Raw genomic sequence first — 18,390 nt, forward strand, 5'->3', positions numbered from 1 at the left:
ATGCACAGTTTTTAAGCAATACACTGTCCTTTCTGCCCGCGCTGGTGCCGTTTCGGAAGACTAGAGCCAATGTCGGCATCCTTGCACTGTAGCGCAAAGGTGCATTCATTGCAGAAAGCATTGTTTTTTGTGCAGGATGGGACACCATTCTGCACAATAACAATCCAAAGAGGTGTTTTCCTCTTTCCACGTGTGCTGCACACATGGAAAGATGAAATACTAGGAGAAATAAACAGATTTCTCCTTGTTACGCCTCACTCACTTCGGGAGGCGTATGGATTTGGCACTTCCCCAGGTTTACATCACTTTTGTAAATCTGGGGCAGCGTCAGATTCCATGGCTGTTGCATAGGAAAACCCACTGCAACGCCCATGAGTTTCCTCTCAGCATGTGGAAGACATTGTTTGCTGCTTTCCAGTCTGTCAAGCCATGCCGGATTGGCAGTCAATGGGGGTAAAGAATAGGACGGGCCTTCTGCCAGCAGTTCCAATTGGTCCTCCCCACTATCTTCACAGGCAGGAAATGCGACATCACTTCCGCTGTAAATTAAGCGGGATACAAGGGCATTCATAGCCCCACCTCTGACCACTCTCAATGCGTTCTCAAGTATGCTATCCTCTGTATCAGGCCTTTGTTGAAATGCTTATAAATGCTGTACTGTTCGTGATGCGTTCTTTACGTCTACCATAGTTGTTTAATAGTGAGTAGTTGTGTGTAAAATCGTATTCTAGTCTTTTTCGGGGTGTTATAAAGGCAGTGGTTAATTTAAAGGCTTTAGGGAGGTCTATACATCTCTCAGTTATCCTCTATGGTCACTATCGGCCAGCCAGAAGACAGACTGACCAGAAGGGATATCATATGATAGGGCTGGTAGGGCTGGGGCAGAGTCAGTCCCATTAACTGATGGTCTCTTTCGCTCGATTTCCCTGCAGGCCAGTCGGCCTCTACGCTGTGAGTTGCAAGAAGCTGACCGCACAGTTTCTCGAACAGACGGCATCTGGGGAAGGCAATGAAACCAGATAATGCAGCAGGAACTAATAAGACAAAGCACTGGGCTACCAAGAGTGGAGGGCAACTGGTAAGAGCCACGAGATGTGCGCTAAGTGCTTAATGTAGTCGGAGTAAATTGAATATGTGTTTTATAAACGTTGCAATAGGGCGATGGTGTGAATGCTGCCGCTGGCATTCGTCCCAGATTTATTTAGACTTGCAAGAAATCCTGCAGCTGTTCAAAGTATCAGTCGATCTACTAAGCAGAGCACCCAAGAATGATTCAATCAAAAATAATATATATGTCTAACGCTTTGAAGCAATGGAAGAGATATACAGCACTTTATAAACTGGATCCCCCCACGGATGATAAACCGTGCTATTTAAATCTGCAAATGTAATTCAATGTACACTATATATATATATATATATATATATATATATATATATATATATATATATATATACATACATATATATATACATATATATATTCCATTCGAAAATAAGCCGCAAAATGGAACTGTTCCTGGTAAAGGTTATTATATGTACGGAATTTGCGGTGACAACAAGGTTTTGATTTTGCCAAGAACAACATTGAAGTACCAAGTAGGTAAACGAATGGCAGTGATGGTGTATTCTGGGTATTGTTGTCCGAGTACTACAATTGAAGACATTTGGGAAATCATGCAGTGATGGGACACAGTTATAATGAAAAAACTTTATTTTCAATGGTTCTACCTGATTAAATCAAAAGGTACTTACTGCCACTGCATGAAAGAAAAGCAATGTACATTTATTTTCAGGGCACCGACTGCCGCTTTAAATCGAACTGGTGGACATCAGTCCTTCTTCAATGTTTGGAGTTACATTTAAATATGCTAACAAACCCATCCATAGACTTTGCATATGATTAAGCCTCGAGGGAGGTGAAACACGTCATGCTGCTCTTGTCTCCAATAAAGAAATGCAACAGCACGCTGGAGTGGCCTGTTTCATGTTACGAAGCGTAACCTGTATTGTGTGGAATATATACATATATATATATATATATGTGTGTGTGTGTGTGTGTATATATATAGAACAGGAAAGGACTGGCTTATTAAAGTAACAATCACTAACCCAAGAACCGAGTCTGGTGTCTTAGTGAATTGTACTGGGTCTGACTTAATTTCTTTTTCATATAATAACATACCTTCATCTCTGTGCAAGATTGACTTTTTTTTCTTTCTTTTTTGCACTTTCTCAGTTACAACATATATTAAATACTGAGGCATAGTCAGTACAGTTCTCAGTGGTATCACCATCCACAGAAGCGGTTATTATGATCTGTGGTGCCCCTACCTTGGTAATGTGATGGTTCTCATACTGTAGCCAGCAGTAGGACTCCATCAAGCAGGCCTAAGGAATATGGCTCATTACATCGAGATGTATTACATCGCGTGCTTTTACAACGAGGTCATTACCACGACCGCGTTGTTAGTACGTGGTGCATTTACATCGCAAGTCATGACAACGACTTGCACTAGGGGGCGCGCTGGACTTAGGAATAGTATTAATTACTATTCCTACTCCAGTTTGCGCAACAGTAGGGAAGGTGTTGGAATTCATTTCCAATACCTCAGCACCCCCTACTGCAAGTCGTTGTAATGACTGGCGATGTAAATGCATCGCGTACTAAAAACGCGGTAGTTGTAACGACCTCGTTGTAATAGTAGCGCGTTGTAAATGCTGTTTCCGAGGCCTAAGGCACCCTTTTCTAGTGACACAGCAGGGTTTGGTATCTAAGCTCCAGTGGTCTGTGTAGCATTGGGTGCTTCACCACAGCTGGAGATTGAGCTCAGTGATCTGAGGGTCCCCGTACCCAAGGACAGAGAGGGGCACTACACCCTAAACCTGGTAGAGTATGAGGATAGATTGGATGCAAATCGGGGTGGACGTAACTCATATAATTCCGCATAGCAGAATCACAAAGAATTACCTAAGAATACTGCGAGATTATGCTTGAATTACACGAGAAGGGAAATTCTGCGATTAGTGCTAATTTCGTAGCACAAAATGCCCCCTCGCATCTAAAATGGACGTAAGGATGCATTTTGTGCAAAGAGATAGTGCTGAATGCAATAGAACACGAACAGTGAACACGAGCAGCCCCTTGCTCTTACTAAATGTGCTCTTTTGATAGTATTTTTCCCCAATTTACTACCGCCGTGTTTTTTAGGCCTCCGTAAACCGGCCCAAGAGACTGACTTTCTTTCTCAGTCCCCACCAGGCTACTTTAATGTGGCACCAATATCTTGGTTACTTCCCTGCCGTACTGTAAATTGAGGCTATGAGCCAGGTGTTGATTTAGCCTTTGGGGCATTCTCACCTTGGTACCCTGCCTCGCGTGCCCTTCCTGAAGCAGTGTTGTTCCCCGCCGGCCATCCCTTTTAGGCCATGGTGGGTGCAGGGACGGTAGGTTGTATGCAGGGGCCTCAGAGGGGGGCAGGATTAATTGGGCCATTCTCACCAACCACCACCCCCTTTGAGCAGCAGAAATATGCTTTTGACATCTCCCTTGCCAGGTAAATGTCCTGAGGCTATAATGGGCTGGGGAGGGGGTGAGTAAGAGAAGTGGCCTATGTAGCAGCCAGGTGTTGTGACCTCATCCCCGGTGTGTATTAGGACTTGTTTAGGGAGAGCAGAGGGTTGCCAAAAATGCAGTATGGTCAGAGTTGCAGACTTTGAAATAATATTCGAGTCCCAGTGTCAGCTCAATATCCTGCGATTCTGGGCAAATCACGTAATCTCTATACTAAAAATTAAAATTAATTTGATATTGTGTAATGGAACAAGTGCTCATGTACATTGCTCTAATGATTGGGCTGAGTTCACACTATACAAAACTATAAGAAAAATTTACCGGCCAGATTCCATTGAGACTAACCAGATGTTGATCCATAAAAGTGATGATCAGGGAATGTGGGCCTCTTCTTTGAGTGCCCGGGCCTAATTGTGATCCCAATCTGACCCTGTGAAAGCACGAGCAGCTGCTCACCCTGGCTAAATGTGTTCTCGCAGTAGTATTTTTTCCCCAAGATACTCCTAGATATACAAGGGTGAATAATCGTGTGATTATTGGTAATTCTGTGTCAAAGAGTAATATGGAATCGCTGAAATTACTCAGATTACTCCTGTGAAATTGAAACTCTGCTCAGGCCATGTGCCAAACCACAGCCGAGGGATGGATACTAAGATCTAGCCTTGGTACAACAGAATAGATTGGCACCAGGTGGGACCAACCACTAGGCTACTGTTAACTAGTCTCTAAAAAACGTACGGCAGGTATCACTGTAAATTTGGCCTTCAAATAAAGCACTGAAGGATTGTCAAGAAACTGTGTTTCCTCATTTTGGTCTGTACCTGTGTGTACGAGTGATGGCCTTTAATACCCCTCTAAACACTATCCGAGGACAAAAACTCCCTGTTGTAGCCGCAGAACCAGCCGGTGGCCCTTATACATTAGTGTACAGATGGCTCTCACATTACAGCAGGAAGTAGGACATGTTTAACCAGGAGCATCACGTCCAGCTTCCAAGCTCTTTGGATGTACACATGTTTTACTTCACGGATGTATACCTAAATTTACCAGGTGGCTCCATTTCACCAAGACCACAGTGCGTCAGTCCTGAGCCTTTCTTTTATAAACCATCATTTTGAGGTATCCAAGTTCAATTGGGTCAACTAGGGTGACTACCTCACTCCACTTCATTTAGGACACTGTTCCCAGTTCTGAACTTTACACCTACAGGTCATGATTTTCAGGTGTAAGTCAACCTGACTACAACGTCCATAATGCATTTGGTTGTCTCCTTAAAATCCAGTACTGGAAATAGTATCTGTAATGACCTGGAGGGAGGTGGTCAAGTGAACTGAACCAGCCCCGCAGCTCCCAGAATGCACAGGGTTGTTAAAATGAAAGTCCAGGATTAGCGAGTACTGTCTCTGCAGCGCCATGGGGTCACGCACCTAGTAACTTAAGTAAATGCGGGTTGTTCTCTTGAGAAGTGGCGCAACAAAGATCCCCCACAGCCCCTACAGTGCGGTCCCCCCATCAGCTCCAGGGGCCCCCTGTACTCAGGCCTGAGAGCTCCTAAATGAGTCGGGGGGCAGGTGGGGGGGGGGGGGCTTCATGTAATTTGCAGGAGGGCCCACCTCTTTGTTTGTTACGTTACTGCCCTTGAGTTCATTATGTGCATCACCTCAGATCTCATACAATTACGGGTGAAGTCCAGACGCTGTCCCCTTTTTACTGCTCTCTATACTTGTCCTCACTCTTTTTCTTACCATTATTGACTCTGTTGAATTTTTAGCTTTTCCCATCAACACCCCCTTTCGGCCCGCGGGAGACAAAGGGACGGGAGATTCCCGCCTCTTGAACGTGATCCCTTCTGACTCACCTGCCCGGCTCGGCGAGGCCAATGCGAGGCCGCCCGCCCACCCTCGGGGCAGCTGAGTGAAAGCGGAGTCTGTCTGCTTCTAGGCGGCTGAACAAAGAGCGCACCTGACACGCAGACGAGAAATGTCGTGCCCGCCAAAAATCTTTTAAATTACAATAAAGACATTCGGGTTTTTTTCTTCTACGGTGGAAGGTTCTATTTTTTGGGGGGGGGGGGGTCTGTCGCGTCGCATTTGTTTATCCGCTGTATCTCAGACATCTCTAGGCCATGTTCTTTTTCAGATTCGCGCCCATAGACATGACAGAGCGTTGGGGGAAACCCAGCAGGGTGCCTGACAGACTCGTGTCACTGAAAGGCACGGAGGGCTGAAGCGGATTCAGTCAAGCCTGTCTGTCTCTGTCACCCAAACCCCCGACAGCCGCAGTCCCTTCTACAAATAATGTGCGTTTTTGTTTCAGGTACAACAAGCACGGCAAAGACAATAGGTATGCTCGCGACAAGCTGGTACGAGTGCTCATTATGTGTTTCTTCCAACAGCATGTCATAAATAAAGGAAGTAAAATAGACAACAAGGCCAATGCCGAAATGTGTCAGCCATGTGCTTGCAATAAAATGTAAACATACAAAACTAATCAGTAAATATAGTTTAAGTAGATAAGCATTGGTACGTCCCAGCGGGCAGGTGACACAGAACAAGTATGGAAAACCTTTTAGTTTTATTCCACTTGACAGAAAAATTTGATGTTTCTTGGCAAAAATAAAAGGTAGTATTTGCTTTGCATTGCTGTAATTTGAAGACATAGTCTAAATACAGAAAATGGCTAAAGAAACATAAAAGGATAAAAAATGGAAAGATAAAAGCATTGACACACTAAAATATTGGTCCGTCAGCCGTGTTGCATAAAAGAACGCCTTTTCAACTGGAAGTGCACTTGTGAGGAAGCAGGAGGCTGCCAATGGTTAAAGTGGGCTGACACATTTCGCCATGTTGTGTGTTGTTCTGGATGGAGGCAAAATCTGAGTACATGGCTGAATATACCAATATATAGTGGGCTGACCCAAAGCCCTTCTATATATTCATATATCTCTGGAATCTTTGTTTATATTTCTTTTGATTACCTGATGCTGACAAGACTGGGAAATAATTCCCACATGCCCAATGCCATTGGCACATTGCATAGACTATTGGAAGATCCACCTAGCTCACTGGCCGACCAGCCTTCTGCGCTGCAGAGACCCTGGATTACCTGGATTTCATGCCAATAATGTTCATTACAGTGACCTCCTTCAACTAATCATAGACTTTTATCAATCAGACTTTTATCAATTCACCAAGTGACTGACCGGGTGACAAAAAGAATCCATCACAACTGCCCAACCAAACTCCATGGACATATCGCTACTGAATTATAGCCAAGTTTATTGAGACGGGAGACAATGTAGGAACATACTGCAGATTAAAGAGCAACTGAGTTACACTCTTCTCTGGCCAAAGTTTCCATTAACAACCTGTAATCTGTCATAAAGGCGCGGGGGTCGCCCAGGAGCTGTGTTCATGACACAACAAAACAGGATACATTGGGATTGGGGTTATTCCTATTACTTCCCCTTTTATTTGGGTTGGGCTTGATATTTTAGAGTTGTTACAGAGTCTATCCCAGTGAAAATCACCTCAGTGAGAAAGCGTTTCAAGTTAAAATATAGACTACAAAGATTGCGTTCGCAAAAATATATAATTCGAAATGAACCATGTCAATATCTTAGGTTTACTGTAATAGAAGTGGGCGAGGCAAGCAGGGTTTGAACCTGGCTCGGGCTAAACATCTGTCTCCAGCTTGATCTTGTCAAGCCGGATTGGGCAACTAAAATAGAACCAGGCCAGGTAACAATGGCTGAACAGAAATAAACCAATCCTGGCATAAGAGTAGATGTTTCTGCAAAGAGGTGCCTTTGCTAGTCTTCTTGTAAATCAGTTTAGCAGTTTTCAAGAATGTCGGGGCTTAGTTACAAGGAGCTTGCGTGGCCAATGCATCAACATTTTTGACGCATTGGCGGTGCTCTCAGTACTCCATTTTTACAAGGGAATGTATCTTGCATGATGCGTCACTTTTTGGAGTCCTGCGTCAAAAGGAACATGTGTCAGAATCACCTTTGTCACGTAAGTATTAAAATATGCAAGGTAGGCGTTCCATCGTAAAATCCGCCGTAAAACAGATGTATGGATATTTACGAGATTTTACCAAAATGACGCATTATCAGCTTCAGTTGCACAGCAGTCCGATAGTTTAAAAAATCCTGCACCTGTGAAACCCATGCTTAGGAAATAATGCATTGACACTGGTACATAAAGAGAAGCTAGACAGAACAATGTGGCAACCACAACTATACCATGGAGGTGCTCATATTGCAGCTGGGAGTTGTAGGGAGACAACCACCACCCGCTATCCCCCAACTCACCCCATCCCTCACCACCACAAAGGCAATGCAGGAGAAGGGAGCGCGTTTATCGCCAGGGGCCTACCCTAATTGGACTCCGGGAGGATAAGGTCATCAGTATTACCCACTGAGGAGGGAGTCTATTGAGGAGCTGCTACACCTGATTGCGCCAAGGCTCCAGGTAAGACCTGCCAGGTCTACCAACATCCCTCCACAGGTGAAGTTCATGGCCGCACTACACATGCTGGCATCGGGGTCCTTCCAGATAACAGCCGCCAGAGGGGCCGGAATCTTCCAGACATCTTTCTCGTCATTCATTTCCTCTGTCCTCGATGCCATCATCTATCTGACACCCCACTACCACCTCTTCCCCAACACCCATGAATTGCAGCTGGAGACAAAAGAAGGGTTTTATGCCATCGCTGGGTACCCACACGTGATGGGTACTATGGACTGCACACATATGCAACTGGTTCCTCCTGCAGACACATCCCATCTCTACAGGAACCGGAAGCATGCACACTCCATAAATGTCCAGGCCATCATGGACCATTGGGGCCTGTTCAGTAATGTGCTGGTCAAATATCCTGGAAGTGTGCATGAAGCATACATATTCAGGCATTCCATCATAAACGACAGGTTCCAGGATGGACAATATGGGAATTGCCTACTTGTAGGTAAGCAAAACTCAAATACCTAACACATCCGCTAACAGTTACAAATGGATGACATAATGCCCATCTCTGTGTTTGTTGACGCAGATAGTGAAACAATCATGAGGGGTGTGCTTCTCACATGCACCATGCATCATGGTACATGCGTCATGCAAACCCCCAAGTTACACATGTTAAGATACGAAAAGCCAGTATGGCTGCTGCTGAATGGTGAAAGGGTACATAGCAATGCATTGCAGGGCCAAATGCTGTGTAACAACACACATAGAGGTGTTCCATGAGGGTTATAGGGTGTCTGCATGCCACTCCTACGGTTCATCAGGCATGTCATGTATCCCACCACCGACATTTGTGGTTTACCATGGACATATGCATGTGTCAGGGAACAGTATGTCTGCTATGTCACCACCTACCCAGGGAGAACAAACTACCCAAATGATTGATCCCCAATTGGCCACATCACACATGTAGTGGGAGCACCTAACATAGAGTGGTCAGGAGCTTCTCCAAATAGACATCACATACAACTACAGGAGCAACATGACAGTCAGGCTATAGAAGTGTACAATGTATCAGCCCATTCGCAACATTTGCAATTACACAGAATAATAGAGGAGACATGTGTTCACCTATGAACAACTGCATTTACGTACACCCGACAAAGACAAGTGTAGGCACGGGGCGTGGCCAAGATGGCCACCATGGCAGATGTGCCTAGCTGAGGCTCTGTGAGAGGGCTTCCACCTCGACCCTTTACATGTAGCCCAGCTGGTCACCGACGGTGTCCAGCGGCACCGGAACACACCAGGCATCCAATGCTGGCACCTGCGACGGCCGTGTTGCCCTGTAACGGCTGGAATCTGGCTCTGAGACGGAGACACGGCGCAGAGCGCTAGATGGCGACCACCCTCTCGGAAAATCCCCACCGCGGTGACTGAGCTGCATAGAGCCTGCGGCCCCGTGGAGGAAACCTGGCACCACAATATCAAACTAAAAGAGCAGCAGCCACAAGCGGGGGAATCGATCGCCATGAGAGCATAAGAGCGCCGCGCGCTCACATTACACCTATGCTGAGAGCCCCAAAGTGACCGCCAACCACCATCCGGACCTCACCTGTCTCCTGCCCGAGAAGCAGTTGAGGCTCCCTGCCTGCCCACTGTCATCAAAGGGAAGCGCCTGGATAGCACCGCGGGCGGCCCAGTGGAAGAGGAGACCTTGCGGACGCCGCTGCCGATGTGCCCGGTTCTGATAGCTCCCCAATAATAGGCCGAGCGGAGGATCCATGCGGCTGGCGTCCTGTGATCCTAGAGCGATGGCGATGCCCAGGTGAGCCCGCTCGGCGCTGCTGGGGGGCTGGCGGGAGGCCCTGAGGAAACTGATGCAGGCCGCGACTGTTAGGCGGCCTGCCTGACTTTAAAATGGCGGCCATGTGTGACACACACTGCTGATACACACCGAAGCGAGGCGGGCAGTGAGACCCCCATCGGTGCCCGCAGCCAGCACCCACAGCAGCGTCTGCCAGGGCATGCAGATCGGTGAGAACTGGTGTTCCCACAAACAGCATCAAGGAAAGAACCAGCCTGACTGCACCAGAGAGGGTTACCCATAGGCTCCCTGAGGGTAGCGTGAGCCACGAGAATACCGGCCTGAGGACAGCCCGCCACTGTGGCATGCCGGGGTAGGACTGTTGACAGCTGCTGACATCGGTACTTGCAGAGGCGTACCACACCGAGCCCCGGGTGGCAGAGACTGTGCCAACACCCCCCGACACCAGGAAGGGCTGACTACCAAGTTGACGACCAGACGAAGGGGCGCTGCGAGTTTCTTCACTGTCAGGGCGGTGGTAGTCCAACGACAGGCGTAAAAAAGATTCGGTCGCGCTGAGCCAGACCATATGTTACTACCTAACACAGAGGTCAGCCCCAGCTACCTGCTGAGCGCCCACCCCGGCTACCTACTGGGCAGCGCTCGCCACTCGGCGCACCTGGCATCCACAGACTTACCTGCACCCTGTCTTCTTCCTGAGATATTTCCACTGACAAGAAGTGCCGACTAGCCACGGCGTCGGGAGACGCACAGTCGGTCAAGCCAACGCTTCATCCAGGCCCCAACACCCGTCGTGCTTGCGTGATCCCAGCTGCAGGAATGGGCAAACCAAGGGCGACGGTGACAGCCCAAGGGGCTACCTCAGATGCAGCCAGCGGTCCCTCCACAGGGCCCCACAAGGATGATGCCACGACAACAGATGTCTCCCTCTCGGCCAAATTGGACAGGGTTCTAATGGCAATAGAGCAATCCAGGCTCTCTATGGAGCAGCAACTGGGCACCCTGACAACGGACATTAGCCTCCTCCGCGACGACCACCGGAAATTATCCAACAAGTTCTCGGACAATGAAAAAGCAGTCACTTCCATCCAGCCCATGGTACAGACTCACCAAGACGCGATTCAAACGTTGATAGGCTGTGTGTCCACCATGGAAGAATGAATCGACGACTTGGAAGGGCGCTTGAGACGCTGCAACATACGCGTTCTTAGCCTGCCAGGAGGAATTGAAAAGGCGGATGCAGTGGAGTATATGGAGACCTGGACTAAGTCATTCACGCCAGATGCAGTGCGGTGAGCGTTCTTCTCCATCGAGCGGGCCCATCGTGTCCCAGCGCGCCGCCCCCGTCCGGGGGCCCTGCCGTGCCCAATGCTGGCAACATTCTTACACTTCAGGGACCGGGATGCGGTGTTAAGGGCATCCCGTCAGGCTGGGCCGCTTCGGGTGGAGAACAGAACCATCATGATCTTTTCTGACTATTCCCGAGCGGTCCAGCGTCAAAGGTCGTCCTTCCTGGAGGTGAAACGGCGTCTACGAGCAGAAAAGATTAAATACTCCCTGCTATTCTCCGCCCGCCTTAAAGTCATGCATGAGGGTACCACTCACTTCTTCGCGACCCCGGAGGAGGCGCATGATTGGATGGACCAACATGGTGCCACAGGTCCTCATACGAAGCGTCCCCACGAGCAGCACACTGGAACACCAGGACCCAGAAGACAACGCTCACGGCGTCGCTGCCAACAGGCCACCTCCAACTCGCTCCCACGCACCCTGGGGTCCCCAGACCTGGAACAAATAGTTCAAGAGAGACGAAAAGCCCTGAAGGCGGGGGTGAGCCTCCGCCCCACTTCCTCCGCAACGGACATTGAGCGGGCTCCCCACCTGTTCACATCAGAGGAAGAAGGAGACTACGAAACAACACAATCTGGAGTGGACTCATTGGCCTTGCCCTCGGTCACCCCGCGATCAGCTGATGACCTGATATAAATGGACATTCGTAACCTGAAGAAAGTACCGGGGGGAGGAGATGCCTCATAGGCACCGGCACGAGTGATCTCACTGCACGCGTGCCCACACGCCACCTTAGACCTGGTCAGCCCTTTGTCCACTCAAGCAGACCAGCGAGGAGTCATTAACTTGAGCGCATAGCCCACAAGCAGAGATACCGCGCAGACATAGGCAGCCACCCCACAACGTGTTGCCGCTCTCACACCAACTGAGAGCTAGTTTGGACGTATCGCTTTTGTCGATGGGTCCCCTGCATTGGGGCCGTGTTTTGCTCCACCCCAGTTCCCCCCCCCCCACTGGGCACGCCCACACTGCACTGTGTCCCCGTTAATATGCCGATGAGTAGCTGCACGGACGCCATAGTAGGACAGACATTGGAGGGACAGCTTAGAGCTCAAGACCTTGAGGGGGGTTCAGGGCCCCCCACATCCCTACGTACCATACACTTACACCGATGGCACAAACCAGCACCGTCACCATCCTTACACTGAACGTGCGTGGAATGCACACCGCGCATAAATGGTACTCAGTCTATGCTTACATCAAGCGCCATCACGCGCAAATTGCGCTATTGCAAGAAACGCACCTTACGGCAGGGGAAGTGACGAAGCTGCGTAAGCGATGGAGGGGAATCATATGTGCTACTACGTATTCGGCCTTTGCTCGAGGCACCCTTATATGGGTATGTCCCGGCATTCCATTCAGGAACAGTCCCACACCGTTGATCCAGAGGGCCGATACGTTCTCTTGCAGGGACGACTGGACGGCCAAACAGTACTATTGGGGAGTATATATGGGCCCAATGTTGACCAAAGTAAATTTTGGGACACACTTTCCACCCCACTGAGCACATACACACAAGTCCCCTGGGTCTTAGGAGGGGATTACAACTGTGTACAAAACATAACACGGGATGGATCCCACCCACCCCATCCGACATCTCCCATAGTGGCGCAGGCAAAGCGATTCGCAACATGGACGCGCCATTGGTCCCTCACAGATGCCTGGCGCACTCGGAACCCCACCACTAGACTTCACTCGTTCCCCTCAGTGCCACATGACCTCAGAGTGCGCTTGGACAGTTTCCTTTGCTCCCCCGCTATCCTGCCTCTCATTTCAGATATGGACTACCTGGGCAGAACCATATCAGACCATGACGCTCACACACTCACGATGCGCTGGCGCTGGCGCCCGCCACCCCCCCTGTCCCTACATGGCGTCTCCCCAGGGAATGTCTTGACGACCCAGTTTTCAAACAAACTCAGACGGACCATATCAGCCAGTACTTCCAAGAGAACACTGACACTGCCACCACGCGTGCGACAGAATGGGACGCCTTTAAAGTAGTCATACGGGGCACATGTATTCGACACATCATAGGAGTCCGTCAAGTCTTGAAGCGTGACATAAAAAGCACAGAACAAGCACTGGCCACTCTTCCAAAAGAGACGGACCCAGACAAAGCCACCCCGGCCCAAATTGCTGCCGCAAAAACATCATATGAAGAGGCGTTAGTAAGCTTGCGCAGGTATAACTTTGCGGCATACACGGCACGTGCTCACAAAGAAGGTGACAGGGCAGGCACGTTACTGGCGTGGCTAGTCAAGCAAGATTCGGCCCTCCCGCCAATCACGGCCATCCGCAATACTCGAGGCATCCTATTATACTCCCAAAACTCAATCCTGCATGCCTTTCGAGAGCATTTCACATAATTATACGCTAGCCCTGCTCAGATGTCTGAGGAGGCCCTCTCCCAATTCCTGACGCGACACCAGCTGCCCCAGATAGACCGTGACACCCGCCGAGACCTTGACGACCCCATCCGAGCGACGGAAATCAGGCACGCCATGAAGGCGTTAGCTACCCACAAGGCCCCCAGATTGGACGGCCTTCCACTAGAATTTTACCGCACCTTCGCATCCCAATTGGTCCCCCAACTAGAGAGGCAATTCCGAGCGGCTCTTGATGAAGGCATCTTACCCCAATCCATGTGTGAATCGGTTATAGTGTCTCTTCTCCTACCGGACAGGGACCCCCACCAACTGGGCTCGTACCGACCCATAACCCTATTGCAAGCGGACTATAAAATCTAGGGGAAGATCCTGGCGAATAGATACGCCACGGTCCTTTCGCAGTTGATCCATCCGGATCAAAATGGATTTGTGCCAGGCAGCAACACTTCCTACAATATCCGGCGGCTGTTCCATGTACAGGACCAGATTCATGACCGTTTCCCTCATGCGGCGTGTCTGGTCCTGGATCTGGAAAAAGCCTTTGACACCCTCTCTTGGGCATACTTATTTCGGGTCTTGCAACATATGGGAATAGGACCTCGGCTCCAGGCATATACTAGGCTCATATACTCCACGCCCACCTCCAGAGTGAGAATAGGCCCCCTCATCTCCTCCCCCTTCTCGGTCCGTCACGGCACCCGGCAGGGCTGCCCGCTCTCCCCCCTACTTTTCACCATGGCAATGGAGCCCTTGGCAGCCTCTCTCCGTGCCGCGGGTGAGGAGTGGGGAATCCCTATTGCCAATTCCACCCATTCTGTGTCACTATACGCCGATGATGTCCTCGTATATGTCCTGGATATTGCAGCAGACCTCACCCCTATGCTACGGATTTTGCAAGACTTTGAGGAAATGTCTGGACTCAGAGTTAACTGGTCCAAGTCCACCGTCTAGCCCTTGGTACAGGCAATGCCCCAGTGCCAGCTGAGGCTAGGTAACGTGGACCTTTCATGGAGCCCCCAGGCAGTACTGTATCTGGGAGTTCCACTGTATCATACACCGCAGAACATCTATGTGGGTAACTATCGAAAGCTGATGGCGGGCATCAGATCATTTATACACTTCTGAAAAGATCTCTCACTAGCTGTCACGGGCAAGATAGCGATCGTCAAAATGATCCTAGTCCCAAGACTCCTATATCTCTTCTCCAACCTCGCAGTGATCCCCCCCCGCTCGTTGTTCAGCGAACTAGATGTCCTGCTAGGGACCCTTATCTGGGGCTCTGGCCGCAGGCGCATCACCCTGGCAAAATTGCAGTTACCTCTCGACCAAGGAGGGCTTGCTGCGCCATCCTTCAAGGCTTACTTCCTGGCCACCCAATTACAATGGGTGTCCCGTTGGACAGCGGGCCGGGTGCAGAGGGAACTGGTCACCACGGCTGGACAGCTTCAAACTCCTGCCATCCATCGCATGCTACTACCAAGAGTTGCGCCCCCCCGACCAAGCCACTCCAGCTGATGACGGCGTGCACCTGTCTCACACGCATCCACAGAATGCATCGCGCGGCGCCTCCGTACTCCCCTCTCCTGACGTTGGTAGGGCTTCCCAAAGGTCGCACACACTACACGGAGAGAATGCTGCACATATGGACGGAACACGCCCTGACGGACGTTAGGTCGCTCTATTTTGACGGACAACTGCAGACATTTGAGGCACTCGTGAATGACTTTGAGCTCCCTAGAGGACAGTTCTTGCTGCACAGGCAGCTCTTAAATGACTGCCATAAACATTGGCGCACAATTGATGTAGAGCCCCCTACACATCCGGTCCTCCACGCAATCCTACAGATGGGCCCAGGGAGACACCTAGTTACTTGGATATATAAAGCCATAGATCCCTCAAGCAGCTCACACTCGCATCCCTCAGGGAACAATGGGAAACCGACTTTCACAGGCCTGTACATGATAGGGACTGGGACAAAGCACTAGCATACACCAAGAAGGTATCCCGCAACTACCGCTTCAAAAACATATAATTGCATTGTTGCAGGGATTCTGCTTATGCGCAGAACTATGCGCAGGAACCCAGGCCCTCAGTGAATTGCGGTGTACCAAAAACTCACCTCAGAACCCAGAACCCCTATCCGGCCAGCATCAGTGTCCCATTCGTTATCCGAGATTTAGCTCGGCGGTCCCAATGTATAGACAACCCGGAACAAGCGACTTAGTATATTTCTCAGGAATGGTGGGAATCTGAAACACCTTTTCGTAATTATTCTCGTACCAGTCCACAACAGAATAAACAGAGACACGGGAAAAGTTTAAAGAGTTTATTTTATAAACCTCGTGTCCTAATATGCAGCAGTTTGGCTAACATTAGCAGACAAACGATTAAAATCAAAACCATCAGCATAGTTACAATACCATAGAAAATGAAAGCAGCAATCATAATAAAATGACAGTGGCTCTAGGCCACCTTCCTTTCTCTAACACACTAATAGTATTATTAGACTAATAAAAGGTCTCTAGGCTTGAATGGGGAACCCCATACCGTATAGATCAGCTCAGAAAGTTCACATCACAGGATCAGCTATGCTCTGCTCCTAGGAACGCTCTTCTTCCGAATGTGTTGAAAAACATGCAACTCTGCAATATTAAAAGCATTCGACTTTCAGGTATTTGCAGCTGCGTGCGTGTTATGGCTAAACTAGTGGGCCGATCAACCTGAACTCAACAACATGCACCGTCTAGCGATCCAGACTGTTTCTGTTACACTGTGTACAGACCAAGGTCGCTATTCACTGTTTAAGATGTTAACAACAGACAGTTCTCATGTGAAGCAAAGTCGAGTAAGCATTTCTCAATTCTAATAACATGTGACTACAGTGTCGGGTGCAAAAGCAGCAAAAGCGGCAAGATGGCTTTCTAACATCTAACGCGGTTATGCTAACTTAGCGTTGTACATAGGTAGATAACGATCATCACTACATCCCCCCCATGATCGGACCACTAACCACTAGGGGCGCACTAGCAAGAACGCAGAGTTCAAGTTCGATAGAACGGAACCAAGGGCACGAACTATAAGTCCACATCAGGGAAGTGTAAAAGTTCGAAGAGAAAAAAAAAATCCATGGAAAAAGTTAAAACGTAGAGAGAAAGAAAACAAAAACCATGTAGTTAACTAAAAATCGATGATGGACTGAGGACCGAAAGGAAGTTCAAAAGTCAATCCATCAAAGTGTATGCACAATACGTTTCCACTGCTTCCAAGAGGAAATCATTGGAATGTTCCGCAAAAGTATCTGCCATCCAGTTCAGGACGGGGAAAGAACAGACATGTTCTTCAACCACCGGAGCCTCCAGCACCTGGCGAGGACAACCGGGGTGCACCTCAAGGTAACTGTTCGTCAAGAAGTCAATCGCCGCCGCTCCGATGTCCCAATTACCAAGAACTCCATGCGCTGCAGCACAGGCCATAATCCCGACACCAGAACAGTCCAACTCGTGGGCCACTAAGGGCTCATAAGCCGAACATAATCCGGATCAGGAGACACCGGGTTTGACAGACACAAATCCAGAGCCCATTGGAACGGACAATCTAGGCAATGAAAGACAGGCTGCACACAAGTAAAGTAGGCAAACCGAAAGGACAATCCATAGGCTGCACTCAGAGTCGCCAGCGGTAAGGCGCCATAGAATTCAATCATCTGGTTACGAAGATGGTGCAGCCGGGACATGTTGTCATGCCACGCAAGTTGTGCATCCATAGCGCAAGGCACAGATCAACAATAGTATTCCAGCCACGAGGGCAAGAAGTAAAGGCAGACCTCCGAAGACACTGGAAAAAATAGAATGAAAAAAGGCCGCGATCACTCCAAAAATAGTTTGAAAAGAGGTCACGAGGCCGGAGCCCACGATTTAAAAAAAATGAGCTATGCCACTTGTGGATGAGGCATTAAAGATAGTATTAATCAAGGTCCCAAAATGGAGTGGGAGATCAGTATTCAAAAGCGCTTGCACCTCAGTGCGCGTGTTAGCCACGTGAAGGACAAATGTTTCCCGGGACGAAGTTAAAGCGACTTCTTTCTGAGACAATAGAGCCCTTATTCTGCTCATCTTGTTGAACTCCGATTTCAAGGTTGGAATTGAAGGCCATATGGATACATCCAGCCGGCCATGCGGGGGTGGGAAAAGGACGTTATTACAGCAAACTACCCTCTGTGATACAGTCACGATGTAGGGAATTCCCACTAGCATCCCACAGCAAGCTTCATTATTTAACAGCAAATAACTACCGTTAGCAAGCAGCGTGAAAGATGGAGTAATAACGGGCACCGGAATCCCTTTCAGGACGCAAGCTAAATTAGGGGCATGGACATTACATGCACCATGCAATTGAATGTGCCTACACACAACAGAGTGATCCGGTGCGGAAGTGTACTCTTCACCTTTCAAGTAAACCTCCTTGCCGTCCCTCACACATCTGTATGTGAAAGGGAGCGACCAGACTTCATGCAGGAAGGCAGTACCCAACTGTTCGTACCTGCCTAAAGCATAATGTTTCATGCACGAACTAAACTTGAATAGGGGAAACGGTAAAGTGATCAACCCATGTACTAGCCACACGGCATAATTCAATTCAGCAACAGAGAAAGGCAAAGGTTCTAATTTTTCAATGTGCAGCAATGAATATGTAGCATCTTTCATGGACATGAATTGCTGTTTCGCAGTTAAATTAAAGGGAAGGAATAAAGATGAAGTATTCATGTAATCCCAAGGGACTTTC

General features: G+C 48.9%; 1 long non-coding RNA gene across 4 annotated transcripts in view; it reads left to right on the forward strand.

The window, feature by feature from the left end:
* Nucleotides 1–18,390, forward strand: part of LOC146855725 (uncharacterized) — a 211,582-nt gene that overhangs the window by 82,205 nt on the left and 110,987 nt on the right. For all 4 annotated transcript variants that reach the window (XR_014981378.1, XR_014981376.1, XR_014981377.1 and 1 more), the window contains one exon: nucleotides 933–1,078. This is a non-coding gene — a long non-coding RNA (uncharacterized LOC146855725). The remainder of the gene's footprint in view (nucleotides 1–932; nucleotides 1,079–18,390) is intronic.

Source organism: Triturus cristatus, chromosome 4_1 (assembly GCF_964204655.1).
Source record: "Triturus cristatus chromosome 4_1, aTriCri1.1, whole genome shotgun sequence".
Classification (NCBI taxonomy): Eukaryota; Metazoa; Chordata; class Amphibia; order Caudata; family Salamandridae; genus Triturus; species Triturus cristatus.